At 44.9% G+C, this 19,890-nt stretch overlaps 1 long non-coding RNA gene across 1 annotated transcript; it reads left to right on the top strand.

The window, feature by feature from the left end:
• The first annotated feature begins 438 nt into the window (after positions 1-438).
• LOC140003128 (uncharacterized) lies at positions 439-13,562 on the top strand. The gene is made up of 2 exons (XR_011811137.1): positions 439-1,059; positions 12,798-13,562. It is a non-coding gene; the product is annotated as an uncharacterized lncRNA (long non-coding RNA).
• Positions 13,563-19,890: the final 6,328 nt, after the last annotated feature.

The raw sequence follows: 19,890 nt of genomic DNA, 5'->3' as shown, positions 1-19,890 counted from the left end.
TCTTTTGCAAGTGAAGACCAATTACCCTGCTAACATTCGCTGCTGCAGTAACACCTGCTGAGAGGCCCCGCTGTAACATCGTGTAAGCTGATGTAGTAAAACCTGCAGAATGCGTTACCTAAGAACACGCAGCCATCCGGTTTAATTAACAGACTGACATTGCAAAATCCAGCCTGTAACAGACACCTGTCATTGAAGGTGGGCTTTGATTTTCTTCCTTCTCTCTAAAACCAGAACATTTTGGACTTCGTTTGCGTGGAAGAGTGAGGCCAACGTGTGAAGTGCAGCAACCCTACAGCTACAGAGCCTTCCCTCAGCATCCAGCCTGGGTTAAGCAGCCCTTAACCTTTCCACTTGACCTTGCCCGTCTTCGTATTTCAGCACAGATGGTGGCACAGCTGTGCAGTGACCCTCACTGGGGATCAGCCAGGTGAGAAGTAACGTGGGAGGGGAAAATGGTACAACAGAAGCGTGCTCAGAGGCAAGAATAAGTATTGAGGGGTGGGCATCAGTTTTGCCACATTGCTGATGATTGTTTAATTGCTCAGAGATTGTTTCAGTGCAATTCAGTGTGGAATAAGGAAAATGCACCTGGTTTCTTTTACAGTGCCACAAAGCTGTGATAGTTTGGATTCAACTGCCTTAATAGTAATTTCTTCTAGCAGTTGTAGTGTTGAAGTCATTGGGACTGCAAATAGAGCATAAAGAACACACCAGTCTCTGTAGAGTCCAGATGAAGAGCTGTTACGCTGACTGACCTCAGGAAAAAATGATTTGGGAGTTTTTTGCGTGAATGGGATTTATGCTAATTGGCACTTGTCTGTGACCCTCACTGAGAAGTTTCACAAATCTTAACAACATCAGCTTCTCACAGTGCTTCAGCCAGACAATGCTCAACTCTTCCTCACGAGAAGGCAGGGAGGGAGACATCTGCTCACCCACCACCAGCGTGCCAGGGCCCGAGCACACCAGCAGCCCTGGCCAGGAGCTCCCTGCAGGCACCAGACGTCCGGGGCTCCGTTTCAGCTCAGCCCCAGTCCTCATGGAGCTGTGCCCGAGGTGAGTCCAAGGGGGAAGCTGAAGTACAGAGGCAACGTGGCAGGAAAGAGGGCTGCGTCTGTCACTTGGCTCCTGTTCAGAGACCTTAGCTCTGTTTTTCCTCGGGGCAAGTCCTCGTGGTTGCTTGGTAACTTTGCTGTGCTTAAAGTATGCTGGTACCGAGAGCAGCTCCATGTGCAGATAGACTTTAGGCAGCCTATCTTGACTTGCTGCTTGTTGGCCAGGTCCAGACTGAGGAAAGTTTTTGTGCCACCTTTTTCCTGAAGGAATAAGCACTCTTCTAAGTCAGCCATCTCCTCCTGCACCCTTAATTCTCCTGTGGTGATCTGAAGGTGGATCTCAGAGGGTCTGATCCAGTTCCTGTCCCTCTGTGAAGGGTGGCCCCAAGATCCCAACAGTTTCCTTCTGTCACTTGCAGTTACTTCCCTCTCACCTCTGCAGTCACTTTCTCCAGCACACACATGCACCAGTAATGAGGCTGGGGATACAACCGGGGCTTCAGAGGGGACCAAGCATTCATCTTGCTAACTAAAAGGATAATCAGTGCATTTCCTTTCCCTTTTCAGGCATGCTGTGATTCTTAACCTTTTAAAGCATTCCCAACATCTGCTCCTTTCCATAAGCACGCGTTTTCGCTAACAGGCCAGCGCTCTCCTAGGGTTATGGCTCTATGAACAAGTTACTCCAGGGAACGCTGGAGAGGAGCCGTGGAGCAGCCAGCATGCTGTGAATGCCCCCGAACCCTGCAGCGGTTTGTTCATGGAGCCGTACCCTGATACCAGCCTCATTAACCCTGCCGTGCCCTTGGAGCACGCTGCTACCAGCACACACAGCCTAACAGCTTCTGTGTGCGAGAGCTCGGAGTGGTTGAAGGGATTTCCCAACCTAGTCTGAAGCCCTGCTGTCTAATCAGTTATAGACCGTGTTGGTTAGGATGCCTGGAACCTGGGCTGTGTCGATAATGAACCTAAACTGACCATTGGCATCTTGTGAGCATTGACCGTTCCTCTGCTTATATTGAATCGGTGGCAAGGAATCATTTAAAATAACAAGTTAAGTTGTATTCATGGAGGAAATCAGCACAGAGTGCCTACTGTTAGAGTGTACTTTGATATTTTGCTGGAGGGGTGTGTGTGGGACACCAAAAGTGGTAAGTGGCTAAGCAGCAGAAATTATATGACAAAGTTGGTTTGTGCTGCATTTATTTTGGGGTACAAAGTCCAGGTAAGGGAGCTCTGTGATTTGGCATGCAGCTTGTGCTGACTATCATGAGCACTCTGAGAGACAATTCAGGCAATTTTGAGTGAGGTGGAGATTAATTAACAGCCACCAACGTGCGTGCCTTCGCCTTGAAAATCTGAGTGGTGAAGTAGGCTGAACCTCTGGCTCTCTCACCAGCTGGACTGATATAATGATGAGGAAGCGAGGTTAACTGCTGGTAGGGAATGAGACAGAAAGCTGAAGCTGGCAGGAGGTTTATTCTCATTGTCTAATAAGCTCTGTGGCAACAACAGGACATCTCCAGGACTGTCCCTTGCAGCAGGACGGAGGTGAATGGCTAGGACGTGGAGGTGTAGGTAGGGTTTATTTTCCATCTGTGGCTTCGTAACAATCTCTAAGGGCTTCATTCGGGCAGTGCACCCGGCCTCTGGGAGGTGCTGTAACTACTCCTGGCTGGCCAGCAGCTGAGATCTCTGCCTTCCCTCTGAGTTTTCTGGACCTTGGGCTGTGTTGGGTCTAACTGTGGCTGTGTCTCCATTCCCCCAGTATCTGGCTCTGACCAGCAGGATGTCCTTACTAAAACTGCATATTCATTTAAAATAGGTTATGAGTACCTGTTTCTATGCCGGAGCAGAATCTGGCATCTTAGTAGCCGTGCCTTCGATAGTTAAAGCATCTATAGATATTTTGATGCTTTCTTTGGTTAGTGGAAACAGGAACTGTGTATTTTGAAGGTTTAATTTTTAGCATTTCTAGCTGAAAATGTAGCTGTTCAGGTATGTCACTGCCACGGTTGTCACTTATTAAAAATACACATAGATTTAAATCAGGAAAACAAGAGCCAAAATCTTTCATTTTTATACTTACAGCAAAAATACTGCCTCCAGCTTCCAATTTGCTTCTAAAACTCGAGTTCATTGGCTGGCCAAGATCACACTCAGATATCTGGGAGTCACAGGTGCTCGCTTGTACAGCCACACCTACCACTGACTTCTGTGCTTGGCACTGCCAGCTCTTCCAGCGTGCCTCCTTTGTGGGCTGCTTGGTTTCGCTGGTCACTGCCAGCACTCTTGGGTGCCACTGTTTGTCAGGGATTAAAAATGGGGGGCAAATTTTTAACCCCAAAGCAGTTCCAGCATTACTTCGTCTTTATATGGTCTAATCCTCTCTTTATGCATACATCTATTTCTTATTTCTCTAAGTGGTTAAATATTTTTATTAATTTGCTAAGTGTGATGCAGAGCTCGTTTTACTGCAAGCACTGCGCTCACTGCATGCGATACGTCTTTGGGCACTGCAGCTGTGCTCCTCCCAGCCCGTGCCCTCCCTCCATTCAACACCACCACGCCTTGTGCAGGCCTTTGGCAGTCCCTGGCCAGCTGGGCTTTGCCAGTTAGCCTGCCACAGCTGTTGATCCATCACTCTCAAGCTCCCTTTTTATCAGCTGCACCACGATTAGACTGCATATCCTTAAGACTTTAGTGGCATTGTCCTAGCAGGGATGACCCAAAGCAATGGTTGGGACCGTTTTCTTCCCTGATTTCAATAATCTGTTTGCGACATATGCATCTTTGTATGCACGGGTCTTTTTGGGGTCAGGGCCTTGCTGGTGTCTTCCAGGCTGATGCAGCATCCCGTTGAATGAATTAGGGCTCTGTGCGATCTCTGAGCGGGGAAGGCAGCCTGTTCTGGCAGAGCAGAACCTCATGGGCAGTAATTAGACTCAGCATCTGCACATTACGTTGCAAACCACATCTGAAAGGTGCTAAAGAAGCACCTCTACAGGGATTATTAATGCATACAAATAAAATGAAGTTTTGAATGTTAAATGACTAAACAAAACCCAAAGATAGATATGAAAGGTGTTCTAGAAGGACTATAAATCAGCTGCAGCCAGTAGGTTGGAACCGAGTGTGGAAGCACCAGAAACACATCGATCACCAAGATAGCTGTAGCGAGCTTATTTCCTGGCTCCAGAAAGAGAAGCTTTGATCACATCTGTCACTGAACTACTAATTTCTTAAAAACAGGAGTTAAAAGCCAATATCAAGTTTAAAAATAATGGAGGATTATGGCTTTGAAAACTTGTTTGTAATGTTGATTTTCGTTCTCTCTTGGTAAAACACTTTAATGAAAGTAACCGGCGGCTCTTAAGGTTTTGAATTCGTAAGCTGGTTTCATCCTTTTCTTCTTGCCTACCTGTCGACCTCATTTCATCAGCTATCTTTCTTTAATCAGTGAATAGTGACTAACATCAGGGAACTGGAACCGCTCAGATTGTATTATGTAGTGCTATAAATCAGGTCAACGCAGAACCTGGATACAGGAGAGGAGTCTGCCTGTCAGGTGGGTGTTTACCCCGGTGTTTTAATTCAGGTCAGCAGTAAGCTCTTAAGGTAATTTGTCATTCAGTGCTCCGTGGTTCTTGGAGTGCACAAAGTGGATTCCTCTGGTATGAAACTAGATCAAAGGAGATGCTGGAGGAGCGCACCCAGTCTCTCTGCTAAAGGACACCCAGCCCACTTAACCCAGGGTAGGGATAGAGGGAAGTGGCTGCCCTAGAACTCAGGGCCCTCAGCACTGCTGCCACGCTGTGCAGGTCTGCTCCTCTCACACTCACGCGGCCTGTGGCTCTGCCTTTCACTCTCCACCTGGAAAAGAAGATGTTAAGGCTGCGGGATGCTTTTCCTATTGAGGACATGCTATGAACCTGTGAGATTTGATGGCATTTCAGCCCCCTGTGAACAGGGAACGGGAAGGCATGTGGTTAGAGGAGAGGGGGGGAAAGAGGTTTGTGTTTATTCCTCCCTCTGCTGGCTCCAGAGAAGTCCAAAGCATCTTAAATGGAGTCAGAAAAGGCCTGCTGTGAGGAGCTATGACTGTACTTATTTCTTCACTTTGAAGTAGAGAGAAATGATTTAAGAGCTGACTGTGAAAGTAGACACAGACATAAAGATAGACATAAAGAAATCATTCTGACACCGCTGCTTCTTAAAGAGGAATGGGAGCTGGGAGAGAATGCTTTAAAGGATCCTATAAATTGATGTTGGTTTTTGAAGCTGTTCTTCAAACTCTTCTGCATTTTTGCCAAGGCCCCGCACAATAAACAGTGCACCCACAAGAAATGATGCCTCGGTGGAGCGTTAGCAAAGCAAGTGACCAGCTTTAGTTACAAAGCACCTGCAGCTGTAGGTGGGATAGCACCCATCATTTGTGAGAGGTTTGTGTGGTAGCGGTGATAAGCCAGGAGACAAGGATTATCCTCACCGCATCCGCCAGCTTTTGTGATTCCACTAAAGCATCGTGAGGGAAAGGGGACAATCCGCCCACAGGAGAGAATTTGATGAGAAACACGGAGAAATTGGGCTGACCTCTGCTGTGTCTGGGTGTAACTCTGCAGCATCGCTTCTTCCGAAGCTGCAGCCCCTGTGTCTGTGCAGAGAAGTGTCAAGCGAGAAGCCCAGCGTGTCCCTTTGGCTGTGTGTCTTTTGTTTTAGCGACCACCAGTGATAATAAAGAGCGGTATCAGGATATGTTGTTTTGAAACCGGGATTTTGAAATCTTCAGAAGGAATTTTCCACTGAATATTGTCTTGAACTCAGGCCAGTATATCATTCCGGCTAATGTGTTAAGTGTTACAGCTCTTATCAGGATGTCAGACCTGCTAAAGCAAGCACATATCTTCGGGATTTGAATATGTGTGAATCCCAGATAATGCTACAAGTGAATAAATGTAGGGGAATCCATCTTAAATGACATCTCATTTCTGCCGTTCACTTAGTTAAAGCCAATAATAGGCTGGATAGGGAGCAGATGTAAGCTCAGATATGCTGTGCTAGTACTTGCAGTGCTTATTCAGTGGTGCCAGTTGTGTGATGTGTGAAAGCTCTGCTCGGTAATACACCTGCAGGTTACCTGCTGTCGTGTCCTGATATGATAGCCATGTATACTGATATGATAGCCATGTATCTTCAGAAGAGACCTGGTAGTAGAACAGCGTTTCTATCCACTATGGGGTGTGTGTGGAAAAAGCTAAACCAAATTCTCAGAGATTCAGAACCTCCTCCCATTTCTATCCCAGAACAAATAATGTCCTGACTGATTGTTGGGATAACAGATATATATTTTTTTTTTGACTACTTAGATTTATTTATTTTTTTTTTCTGTTGGGGCAGAATCACCAATTGAAAAAGTTACAAAGCCCGTAACCCCTCTAGGTTGTACTGCTGTACGAACCACTCTGATGGTTGCTTTGTAAAGGGCAAAAACCCTGACATGGGGACTCTGGTAGCGGAGATGTACAACATGGATCTCGTGTCTTCTTCAGCGCATCGTTACTGCAGCAGTCGCTGTGTGCAGCTCGGCAAGGGCTTTGAACTATGGAAGCAATCCTGTATTGTGCTGCCAGAGCCACAACTCAAAATACAAGTCTGTGCCTAATAACGATAACTGCTTTTATATATCCTGCGTGATGTTGCTGTGCTGTAAATACAGGCGGGGAGACACCAGTTGCGGAGAGATGGGATTGAAATTTTCTTTGAGAACTCTGGTTTTTATGTTTGCTTGAACAAAGGGGTTTAGCAAACACTGAGAAAGGGAAATTGCCATTCCTCTAAAGATTAGAGGAGTCAGCATTTGTTTAAGCAATCTATCCTGCTACGCTGTAAAAACGCCGTGCCCTTCAATCGAAAGGAACGGGAGATGAAAGGTTTGTGTTTTAGGATGTACTACACTGGTGTTACCTGAAATAAGAAGGAGCTGAAGGAGCAGGATGCTCTACTGGAATAACTCACTCACTGGGGTGAATTTGAGCAGAATGCTGGCCTAGGTGGCCTTCTGAGGTCCCTTCCAACACCAACTGTCCTACATCCCAATAAAAATACCACCTGGTGACCCTGCCCCAGAACCCCTTCCCTCTTCCTTGTATTGTTAGTTCTGCATCTGTTGATGTTAGAACCTATTGGCTCTGCAGGAGCAAAGTCTCTGCGTTAACCTGAAGATCTGGCCTTGCTTGGGATATTCAGCATCTCATTATCATTATTCTAAATGAGCTAGAGTGCACAAGTGGACCTCTACTCTGTCTTAACAGATCACTTGGATTACTGGAAACACCCTGAAATTCAGAATATGCTGAGTCCACGTTGCTCTGCTGCCCCTGTGAATATACATTAAGCTGGATTGTATGTCAACAAGGACATTGCTCTGGGTTTGTCTTCAGGATTTTCATTTCTATTTGTTTGTCTCCGAGAAGTTCTGCCTTTTTTGATTCCAGCCTTGAAGGGAGGGTTGTTTGGTAAGTTTAGCAATAGCTGTGTAAGCTTTATTTTTACTTAGCTGTGTTATTTCTTTCTTATGACTGTTGCGATTGCCTGCCATCTGGGGGCTTCTGGACCTGCTTCAATAAATTGTGTTCTCTTTCCCTGTTGCTCTGAGGATTTGCAAAGGGATGGAAAACTGGATGGGTTAGGCAGTGGGCTGTGAGCTGTGGAAGGAGCATTGGATATATATCAATTGTTTTTGTGTATGCAAATTGTTGTAATAAGTCACCACAAATGGCAGCTAAAGGAAACATCGGTGGCAAAGAAATTGTTATTTGCCAGTGTGAACAAGGAGCTGCTAAGCCCCTTTCTCCTTTGCTGATAGCAGAGCAATATTGCTGACCTTTATGAATGCATGTATGCTCTTGGGTGGATGAACACAGCGTCAGGAGCTCTGCTTGAAAGTAGTCCCTGCCCCAAAAGCCACCTCCTGGAAGCGCAGGCAGCAGCAGCTGCGCTGGAGGGAGGCTCCCAGGGGACTACAGGGACGCTGGAGCCAGACGCTTCTGGAAATCCTTGCAGTGGAGTTCTTCTCTTAAAAATCAACTCTTCCCACTTGCACATTGCATCTGTGGTTTTCATAAATTTTGTTTACACCTTTCTTAGCAGTCCTTATTTATGAGTTTCTGTGTGAAGCCACAATATTTTGTACATCAGTTTTTGCTCACAAGAGACTGAGAAGTGACTCAGACCACCAGCCTTCTGTGATTCCAGCATCTGTATTTATGAGCTAGGGGATGTTTTTGATGCAACATTTCATTTTACTTTGCTTTTCTGTTTTATATACTCACTTCCACTTGGCATATTACTCATTCCTCTCTTTCTGTAAATATACCAGTGGTGTCGATTGCCCCAGCCCAATTTTTACTTTCTCTGCTCTTTTGCCCTGACTGATGGTCCTGCTCAAGTCATTCCTGGCCTCGTGGTCGCCTTTGGTCTAACTGGCACGTCGCAGCTCTCTCAGCAGTTCTCAGTTTCCAAATTGCCATGTTTAATAATAGTAGTTTTGAGATTCAGCATTGTCAACTTTGACTGTTCTCTTGACCTCCTTATTTTCCTGGGAGGTTAGTGGGATAGATATACAATGGCAGAATGTGCTAAAAGAAATGCCGTGGCATTCATTACTCTTCCTATGAACCTTCATTTATAAATGCTGGTTAATGGTAATGCAGCTGCTGTCCAATGTGCTCTCAGTTAGCATATGTCATGCATGGAAAAGAGATGTGTCTGTCGTGCTTAACTGCAAAATAACTTACCGACTGCTGCCTATTAGCAGAGGAGGGAGAAGGAAGCTGTCCTGTCCCCCTTTAAAGCAATAATGCATTTATTATGCAGGTGGATTAGTGCAAGTGGTTGGGTTAAGGAAATCCCTTTGCAAGTAGAAATAGTCGTGCTAGGGACGTAATTAGCTTTTGCTTTTGTATTTAATGAGTTTAACACCAGGGTTTTGTCTTTTTGGCCTTTTTTTTAGAAACATAGGTATTCCAGGCATTCTCCAAATATTTTTAAAACCTCCCTAACATAGTGCCGATGCCTTCTGGGAGAGCTGGAATTAACCCAGCATCGGCTTCAGTCGGATTTTAAGAACGACAAACACTAGAATCAGGAGACTTCAGGAGTACTGACCTCTAATGGGAACACCAGCCCGATGGCAGTGCGTGTTTTACATTTTGTAGTGTTCGACTCTGTAAGTAGCACTTCTCATTTGTGCCCAATTTTGGCACACAACAAGCAACGGGACCTTAATCTTTTGCCCTTTGTGCTTTCGTGATTATACTGAGATCATCTACGAGCGGGTTCCACTGTACAGTAGGGCCAGCCTCTATCAGGAACTGTTCACAACTCCAAAGGCACCTGCTGGTAGGCTATTTATAAACCTAGTCCATATTGAGTGAAGTCCTTGGGGATGAAAGAGCTTTATATATGCAAAATATTCATTTTTCTTCTAAGTGGGGTAAAGCTGTTTCGATCTCGAGGGATGAAAAAACTGGGAGTATTCATGGAATTGAGCCCAACCTTAATGATCATATCAGCTGAGTTGCCAGGCTGACATTTGATTATCTCAGAACAGTGTAGTGGTGCATTACCACCTCTCCCAAATGGATGTTGGATTGCTTATCCGTGTCTTTTGCAACACCCTGGCTGAGTTAATTCCACTATCCCTGGAGTGCTTCCAGCAGAGAGGATTCACCGGTAACAACTGATCTAAAAGTTCCCCTTCCAGGGTTTTAGCTCAGCCTTTGCATATTTTACTTGCCCTGGGTTGTGTCGTGTTGACTCCCACGATAACACAAAGCCGTTTTTCGCTTTGCAGTGCAAGGGTTAATGCAGTCATTTTTCATTTCTCTAAAAACAAAGGTCTAGGCTGGCTTAGGGTCATGAGAAAAGTGAGTTCGGTGGCCCTGACCTCATCTCTGGTGGATGTTTGTCTGCAATATAAACCAACCACACGGGCTGGCACAATTCATCACCACTGGCGGTCGTCTGCGATATGAGATCCAGGGAAGCGCTACCTGCGGGTGCTAAAGGCCACAGCTGGGGTGAATTAGCAGAGTTATGTCAAAAGCTTCATTACTTGGCACACCTCATCTCGTTGGGCTCTGATCCTCAGCAATTCATTACAATGAATGTTAAGCAGTTACCAGCCTATTAAAGGGACCTGAAACAAGAGAAGTGTCACTGGTAGACGTTGCTGGAGTTTTGGGGGTTAGTGCACCTGTAGCACGGTGCTGATTTCTGTAAGGGTGCAGCAGGACTTCCACCTTTAAGCTCTGCTGGAGTACTTTCCTCTCTGTAGCTCTCAGCTTTAGAAGCTCCTGATAGCTGTGTACTGACATGGCAGCAGGTCTTACTGCCCCTGTGGCTAGGTTAAACTCCTGTCTGCATTTGGATAACTTTCACACCCTATTATTACTATTCTGAACCGTGTAGCTCTGCTTACGACTAATATGACGTGAATGCGGTGCACCTGCTGGGAAGACCTTCAGTGCTTGCAGGGGGAGCACGCCTGGAAACAAGCTGTGCATCAGCACACGTCCCACATCAAGAAGCCTGGGACTGGATCCAGTTTCAAACTTTACGGCTAATGCTCCTGTCGGGTTTCTCATTTGCGTCTCTGCCATTCCCATTGGCAGAGCATCAGGTCTGAAAGAGCCTCTGACCCAATAAATGCATGAATTATTTAAGACGTGAGTTAATTTTCTTTGGGCATTGTAACAGATTTAGAAATGATACCGGCAGAGAGGGATGCTTTCTGGAATTCCTTTCAAGTATCTTTTAGACGTTTCTAATATATTTGCATTATGGTCAATTAAAAGGAGCTGAAACAATGCTAATAGTGGATTTCTTATTACTAATGCTTTTAAAATTCCTAGATTTGTGCTTCATGCTTGAGGGTATAACCCCACCTCTGACTAATGAGCGCTAAGAAGCAGCTTCCCTATGGGCAGATTATTCCGTAAGCACTGTATGGCTGCTGGCTTGTCTCCCCAACTAAGGACGGGCTAACATCTTGCCAAAGCCTCTTCCAACCCCTTCCCTTAGGGCATTGTTTATTAATTCAGACAAAAACCTCTGAGAGTACTGCAATACAAAGCTGCTCCCTGAACAGCACAGGCTTTGCTCTCTGCCCTCTTTATCTCTCTGCTGTGGGGCTAGTTGCAGAGGAAAACTCCTTCCTGCATGTTCATCTTCCTCTCTCTACATCTTATCTGAGCATCAGCCATTCCCTTTCCAGCTGGATCCCAAAACTGCATGCGTTGGTCTTGGCTAAAGTGGGCAGGATTGTGGACAGACAGCCCCTCAGCCTGGGCTAGTACACCGATGTTAATATCTCCTTTGAAATTATCAGTCACGATATTGAAATGAAATACCACGACGAGGGCACAAAAATGTTCCAGAGATGTTTCAGCAAAAGCGGAGAGAGGTGGCTGCCTATTCAGAGGCTCATCCATGCCCATCGTCACCTTCAGCTGTGAATTGTGCCGTATGGTCTCAGAAGGACAGCCTGGCTACGGAGCCTGCCTCTGAAACACCACACGATGAATCCAGAGGAGTGAGTTGGGATGCAGGGGAAAGCCTGCTTGTGTTCAGCCGGCAGAATCAGGAAGAGCAAGTGGCAGATCTGGAGTCTCAGAGCAGCGTTCAGGTCCAGCAGCCAGTGTGCAAAATGTGCAGTGAGGCAAGCTGGGAAAAGTATCTCTTAAAACCCAGAAACACACACAAGGTCTAGAAATCTATTTTCATACATTTTTTTTGCAAGTATTGTTTGATATGAAGCTTGTTTCCAGCCAGGGATCACATTTATAGCAGGCACTCATGTCTGAAATTATCAAGAAAAAGAAGTATAGTGCATTCTAATCTAATTGTATAAATAAATTAAATTATTTATAAGGGCTGCTTCAAATCTCTGTTCCGAAAGACCTTTACAGACTGCATGTGATTTCGTATTAACACAGCTGAGATGCAGATGGACACTAAGTGCTTCTTCTAATTTTTTTTTTTTTTTGAAAACATAAAGAAGTCAGTAATTGACTCTTTAATAGTCCTATAACTGTTGATTTTTAACCTTATTTCAAAGCATGTTTTGAATACAGAGAGCAATTCAAACATTCTTAGGAGAAGCAGTTTTAGTAGCTACCATAGCAACAAGTAGAGCATCCCAACCCTTTCTCCCCACTGGGGGCTAGAAAATCCCAGAAAGGACACGAGCTATGGTAGCTCGTGCTTTGGGGACTGTTAGTGTTAGGTCAGAGGTTGGACTCGATGATCTTGAGGTCTCTTCCAACCTAGAGATTCTGTGATTCTGTGATTCTATGGACATCTCAGTGTAGTTTTGCTAACACCACTTGAGTTAGAACAAGTCACTCGGAGAGCAATTTGTTTTCAACCAACACATTTTTGCTTGGCAAACACTGAGTCATCCCTCATCAAGTGGTGGTACTGACTGAGAAGGGGGAAAACTTTGAAAAATAACAACGCTCACTTCCTAAATATAATTTGTGTAGGTCATGCAACGATCCACCCATGTCCTAGTATCTCCTAGTTTTGTTTTAGTCTCTTCTACCTTATCTTACTGATGCTTTCCCTGTACGGTGCTTTGTCCTTATCATAACGCAGGGGAAGACCGGGGCAGAGCTCTGAGCAAGCTGCTTGTTTTTTTGGCAAGACAAGATTTTTGATGTGGCCTTCTGCTCTTAGGTCCCCTGCACTTTGAGGTTTTGGAAGCCAAACAGAACTGAACTTTGGAGCTGTCCTCATCTTCACAGTAAGCTGAATCAGGACCCTGGATCTTAATTAACATTTTTGCATTTGGAATTATTTCTGTGAACACAATAGAGCTGATTATTACTGAAAGCCTCTTCAAATAAGTTAAATTAATCTGATAAATCAATGTGGCTGATGCAGATAAGTCTTGTGGAGCATTTTCAAGCTGTACCGTGATCTGTCAAAAAGAGTAATGGATACCAGATTTCTAAATGTACACATTTTTTGGTGAAGGAATAAGATAAATGACACACATAAACTTCAATAACTTGCATGCAGGGTAATGTGAAGATGCAAATATGAAAATTAAACTGGGTCAGCAGAAACAAACTTGAAGACAATAAAGAATGCTGAGACTGTTGTGACTGAAGACCCTAGGATGAGATAGCAAAGAATGGGAAATGATGTATGGGAGCAGAGGTATGACACTTATGCTCCTTCACATGTAGCCAACTCAATAATACTAATAATCCTGCTGTGAATTAAATTTCATTCCTTGTCACATCCAAGTGAGGAGCAGCACGTGAGATAACTTGGTAGTCAACTCAGTGTAAAGCTGAGGACATCCAAAGGCTTCAGAGTGGGGCTACCGCAGCAGAGGACTGCAAAGTGCCAGCCCCATGCTTCCAGCAGACAGCAGGGAGGTTTTTGGGGAAGGTTCCTACCACTCTGGGGGAAAATTTTGCATCTTACTCACAGTGCAAAGCATCACAGGGCAGGTGGTTGTGGATGCCCGTGATACATGAGCGGAAACATAAGATCCTCAGAGCAGCTCTTCCTGTCAAAATGTGCAAGTGATCAATTCCTGCTGATACAAAGACCTTTTTCTTTTCTTACACGTGAAGTCAGAGAAGCAAACGGAAAAGTGTTACATACAGAGAAGTGTAAAAAGGAAAAAAGCCTAGCCTGAAATCAAGAGGAAGAGAGAGGTTGTACCTCCATTGACAGAGAAAGGGAAATGGCAAGGTATTAGAGGAAATTTAGCATTATCCTCCCAACAGACTCTGACTTGGAGGTCATCTCCCAGACCTCCACTGGTGTCAAATGCCAGGCCTGGCTGGCCTTTTCAATATTCTAATGAGCCTTCCTGACATTAAAGGATGGGAGATAGGCTGCAAAGCACTTAACAAATTAGTACGGGATGTATTGCGTGCCCGCATGGAGTGCTAGCCCTTCGGATCACTTCTGGGTTACTGTTCTGGCCATCACCACCCCTGGACCACGTCTTTCTCTTGCTGCCCATGGCTGACTCCTGCACGAGGCTCAGGAGGTTAGGTGATGTATGGTAGGTAGCTCTATGTAGTTAGATTCAGAGGTCTGTTCAATTTTTATTCTTTGTAGTTTTCGTGTTCGCCTAGCATTTCAGGTTCCAGCTGAAATTTAAGCAGAAAGCACCAGAAATATCACGAGAGTTTTTAGTCTCAAGACTTTCAATCCCAAGCATTTGTGTACACAGCAGGTTAACACCCAGTGTAAACCTTTTGTAAAAGTCTGCTCTCACTGTTCCCTAAGATCAGTGATTTCCTAGCCAGCAAGTAATGAATTTCTTGCCTGTGCCTGCTAGCTTTTTGGGAATAGCTGTGCTTTCTATAAGTATTTCTGTGATGTAGGATGACCTCTGCAGAGATAAAGGATCACAATGGTACCTGCATAAGCGTTACATGGAGCAATTCTCAGACTTGGAGCTGGAGGAGGAAAACTGCATCCTCCGAAAGGTGTGGGGCTTTTTCTGTCTTTGGAAGGGGACGGAGTATGAGAGTAAGTAACTTGTTTACAAGTTCTCCTTCTCTTTCAACTCTGAGCAATTTATGCTACCTTTTTTTTCAGAGATGATGCTGAGACAGTCTTGCCAGCAAGAGTTGAAAGATAAAAAGTGAAGGGTGTGGAGTGAGGGAAGCGTTCTCTTTTTTCCAGTTCTATACAATGATATAAAAAGTGGGTTATGAACTAAAATATTGAATCACAGTTCTTCAGGCAGTTTTACACTTAAATCATAGTCTTGTCAAGTCTGCGTTTGATATGCTTTAATTAATGCTTCCCGTACTTTGTGTTTGATTTTGATGCGTATGGGATAGACTCGCACAACCTGAAGTGATCAAAAAGAGGCATTTGTCAGTGTCAGAGCCTGCGTTAAGGTCTCGGTTGGCTCTGTGTACACCCTAGATGAGGAAGGTGGGGATGGGTTATTAGGGGAATGTGAATCAGCTATTAAGAAATCACCTACAGCAAATGAAGCTAGCGCTGTTTTCAGTAGGCTGCACGCAGTACCAGGGGCAAATGAGTTTGGGAAGTTAAGTCAGACTGAGCGTGGCACCCCCGTAATGTGGCAAGGGGTTGTTCTCAGCCTGTAGGCTCGCACTTGTTTAGTGAGGCTTGTTCCTCTTCCAGTGCCAAATCCTTATTTTCAGCAATCTCCATCTGAAGGTCCTAGCATTCAGGGACAAATTAATATTTGCAAGCACCTTTATTAGGTGAGACAGGCCAACAGAAAGGAAAGGAGACAGAGTGTGTAATTGTTCTGGTGGGGACTGGTAGGGAGGTCATGCTAAGAGCAGAAAAAACAGGAAGGAAGCTCAAAAGTCTTGTAGTGGGAATTTGCTCACAGATGGAACCGGCGGTGATGGCAGACCCTGGATCAGGTTCAGCCAGCGACTCTACTGCTTCTCCTGTTTTCCTGGGTAACCTTCTCCAGCAGTCAGGATGTACAGTGGCATCTCACCTTCTGTTCCTGGCTCTGCTGAGTGCCTGGCGATGTTTCGAGCACCCTCGCCGCTCTTCACTTCCTGAAGTGTTACTACAAGTAGTACCTAGTATTTGTACGGTAGTGCTTGATGGGATAAAGTGCTTTGAGGAACTCGTAATTATATGGTTTCTTAGAATTTGTTGACTTCCTTCACAGCAATAGCAGGATGCTCCTAACGCAAGGCCTCATTCTCATGGTGTCACTTGACATAATTCCGCTGATTTCATTAATTTATACCCTCATTTGCTCCCCCCATCTTTTTTTTTTTTTGACTCAAGTCAATCACAATGATTGACTAGGAAAATTGGTTTTATCATCCTTAGTCTCGAAATTGAATAGCTGCAGCAGTTGGATTATGCTAATCCTCCCTTGTCTGACTTGCAGTGCTGAACAGGACCGCCCTCCTGTCCCCCCAGCCCTTCCCACAAATTAGGGGATTAAGGGAAGAGGTGCTTTAGCGCAGCACTAGGTCTGTGCGCGTGGTTATGCAAATCGTGAAGCCACGGGATTCTTGAAACATAGCTGGAATACATGAGTGAATGTTGGGCATCTTCAACATGAGAGTGTGAAAATAGCAACAGAAAGTGAAACTAAAGCTCAGTTAGAGAAAAAAGTTGTGATCTTGAGCCTTAATTCTCTGCTGGGACAGAGATCTCATCCTTCCTCGGCTGTTGTGCAACAGCAACCCTGCCTTTTCCTTCGAAGCTTGCCAAAGAGAAAATTCTGCAGCAGTTGAATGGCGAGTGGCGATAAGCAGGGTGATTTTTTTTTCTTGGACTGAATTTTAGAGTAGTGCTGCTGCTGTTTGTGCTAATAGCTCTTCCACTCAAAAGGTCAGTCTGTTCTCCTGCACTCGTGGTGCTGGGGTGGGTGGTGTGGTTTGGCATGGAAGCTGATGTGGCAATTAACAGCACCTCAGCCATCGAATGCACCAACTCTTGAATTCCCGTTGAGGGTTTTATCCTGCTTGGTAAGAAGAGCTCTGCAGGGAGATTCGCCAGCTGGCTACTGAGGGATCAAAGAGATGTGGAGTCGTGTACTGGTCACATCATCCATGAATGCCTGGCAACCTTAGGTCTGTGTACCCCAGTTAGCAGGTGGGGGGCAGTGGGTATGTTTTAAACATGGGCAGGAGGCAGAAGCACGCATAATGCACACAGATGTTAAACAAACTATATCGTTTCCCTATGTACATGGCAGGTGAATGAACAAAATGGCTATGTAGTCTACCATGGGCTGTGAGGGAGACTCAGTGTGTGATTAAATAATGAATAAAATATCATCGCAAACGATAACATTATATTGTAAATAATTCCATTTGTTTACTCTACTGTGGCATTGAAGTTCATCTCCCTCGGAGACTTCTTTGACTTTTGATGCTGTTTTGCTCTGCATATGCTTGATTTTTTATTTCTGCTTTCCACAGAACCTTTATAAAGGTTCAGTAACAGACAGAACCGAGTGAATAATTCACAGCAAATAATTTCTTGGCTGAATTTAACATCTTTATTTCTGCAAAATATCCATACGTGTTCTGCATGTTTTGCTCTAATTTATCATTAAATTAGTTTTAAGTATGACTTCCCCTCTAGCCACTGTCTTTCCATTTTTATGAATAGGACAATAAACTCTAGTCTGGAAGTAGTTAATTTTTAAAATCAGTTTATTTGTGACTGGGGAAATATGCATTGTTTCTTTTTCCCGCTTGGATGACTACAGCATTGCTACGGGTATAAATTCCTCCACAGATAATATTAGGTAATGTGAATCTCAATTTTAAAGTTTATTTTTCTTAAGTCATATTTAAACTATTAAAGTTCGATCTCTGAAATGCTTTAGAAAGGGAATACAGGGCATTCAAATAAAATCTTCTGTGTTTTCCTCCAGAGCAATCATCTGGAGTAATGAGAAGGAAGAAGTAGTGCAATTATTTTGTATTGTTCTTCTTTGACTTTTACCTTCAAAAATAGTATTTTTTAGAGGTAGCTACTGCATAAAAATACTGAATTATTTTTTCAGTATTCCACTCCCAGCAATAAAAAGAGAAATTCCCAGAAAGGAGCCGCTTGTGGGTCTGGGGAACTTGGAGCACTGGCAGTACCAGGGATGGAAGGCACAGCAAGCCAGTTAGAGGCACCCAAGGACTGGAGAGTCTCTCGCTTTTGGTTGTTGAACACAGGGTATTTTTTACAACCTCTAGAAAGAAGGATCTTCTTTGGAAGAATCCAGCTAAGGATCCGAATCACTCCAAGGCGTGCTACCTAACCTGCTTCCAGAGAGCACCCCTAGGCAGCCAGCAGCCTCCTCTCTTCTGCTGTCTTTGTGGGAAATTAAGGTAATGACACCTGCACCAAGCTCCATGAGCCACACACAGCAAGTGCCAAAGTAAAAGCATTGCAACATAGTAAGTCAGAACATTTATCTATATGTATGGGACTTGGGGTATTCCTGGGCTTGTACATGTATGTGATTAAGTGGCTCTGTCATGACTGGAACAGCAACCAGAGGGCTCTTTTGTCAGGCACAGCAGAAGTGTCTTGCCTGAGAACACCAGGAGGTTCCGAAAGTCAAAAAAGAAGGAAAAAAAAATCAACAGAATGTGATGAAGGGTGATGACAGGGCAAGTCAAAATTCTCTTTTTTTGGCAGCAGCAGAAGTTTCCTAGACATTTGCGTTCATCCTTGCCTGGCAGTTCCACGTCTGGAAGTTTTCAGGGTTAAGTACATGAGTGAAGGTGGGTTTGGTTTCTGCACAGGAATTTTGGGCTGAGTAGGCACTGCAACCCCAGGTGTTCTTGGCCATGACTGACAGCAAAAGGAAGCAGTGCACCACCTCTGTGGCTCAGATGTGAAGCCTTTGAGTTCCTGTCTCTGGAGGCCCTTGCTAACATCACGGGCAATATTTTGTTTCCAAGCCCATATGGATGAGATTTGTGCAAGGAACTGATAATTTGCTCTGCTTTGAGTACGCAAGCCAAAGTCCCTGCAAGCAGAGAGACCTCAATATCAGTGTCAAGATGTGAGGGTAAAAGTAGCTTTTTCTTAATGTTTCATTACCATATGGGACTTTTTTGAGTAGCAATTAAATGAACCTCTGAGATGAGCTGCATAACAGCTAAACAAAACAAAGTCCACGCTGCATGCTGCCTGCTTCCCTGTTGTCTTAGAGCAACGTTTACTCTAGCTGCCGGGTAGCGTGACAGGGAAATCTTCCCCTCATTTCCATTTCAAACTCTGCCTGCTCGGAGATGAGGATAATCAGGCCCTCCCTGCAGTTGTGCACTGCAGCATCTTCGCTCCTGCTCCCTCTCTCGGGGCTTGCTCCTTTGCTCGCCCAGCTGTTGGTGGCACTCTGCCTCCCAGCCGATGCAGAGGCACCGGAGCTCCGGCAGCTCTGTGTGAGCACTCTGAGCACTCCAGTGCTCTTATTCCGAGGCACTCGCCCGGCTTTTTGCTCAGACATCTGTGTTTGAGGAATGGAAATTAATCTCTCTTGCATATAGATCTGTCTCAGTCATCTTTTACAAACGTTTCCTGATTCTCTCTCTGTCTGGATGGCATTGCAGATCGGCACGTGCATATTTGATGCTCTTGGTACAGACACACATCCTTCGGCTCTCAATATGCCAGTCAAGCTTCCCAAAGCTCGTGGAGCTGGTGTTGTACCAACAGCCACCTTCATAATGCACTAGCTTGGCTAAAAGCAGGCAGGCTCTGTACTGGAGTTGGAACCAAACCTCAGCACTCTTAGAGCCCACTCCGTACCCGAATCACCCAGCACAGATGTGGCTTAAGGCAATCGTGGTGTGAACCTGATGGATTTCCTGCCAGACTTCCCCCAAAAGGGGCAAGAAGATGCTAAGAAAACTGCTGGGGCCACAGAGCCAGAGACACTGTAACACTGGAAGAATGCAGGTCTTGAAATTTGACAAATATATATATAGAGAGATGTATATATATAGAGATATTTATTTATTTATTTCCCAAGAACTGTATTCCTCACAAGGACACAGTGGGACTGGAGCAGATCAGGCCGATCCACTGCAAGCTCAGCGCTGCTCCGTAGGCACGGCTGCTCCTTCCATTCTCACCCAAACCCCACAGAAGAAATAGAATGGAAGAAACTCAACATGAGAAGGGCAATCAGGGTACATCTCAATCACGTAATCAATAGGATATCTGACAGCTTTATTCATCTTTTATCATCCACCAGCTAAGGATAACAAAATGTCTGAAGCAGGCGGTGTCGGATGGCTCCAGGTTTGCATCAAAGCGGCCTATTAAG

This window comes from Anas platyrhynchos, chromosome 8 (assembly GCF_047663525.1).
Source record: "Anas platyrhynchos isolate ZD024472 breed Pekin duck chromosome 8, IASCAAS_PekinDuck_T2T, whole genome shotgun sequence".
In the NCBI taxonomy this organism is placed as follows: Eukaryota; Metazoa; Chordata; class Aves; order Anseriformes; family Anatidae; genus Anas; species Anas platyrhynchos.
The sequence above is the reverse complement of the archived record's forward strand: the minus strand, read 5'-3'. Positions and strand labels throughout refer to the sequence as shown.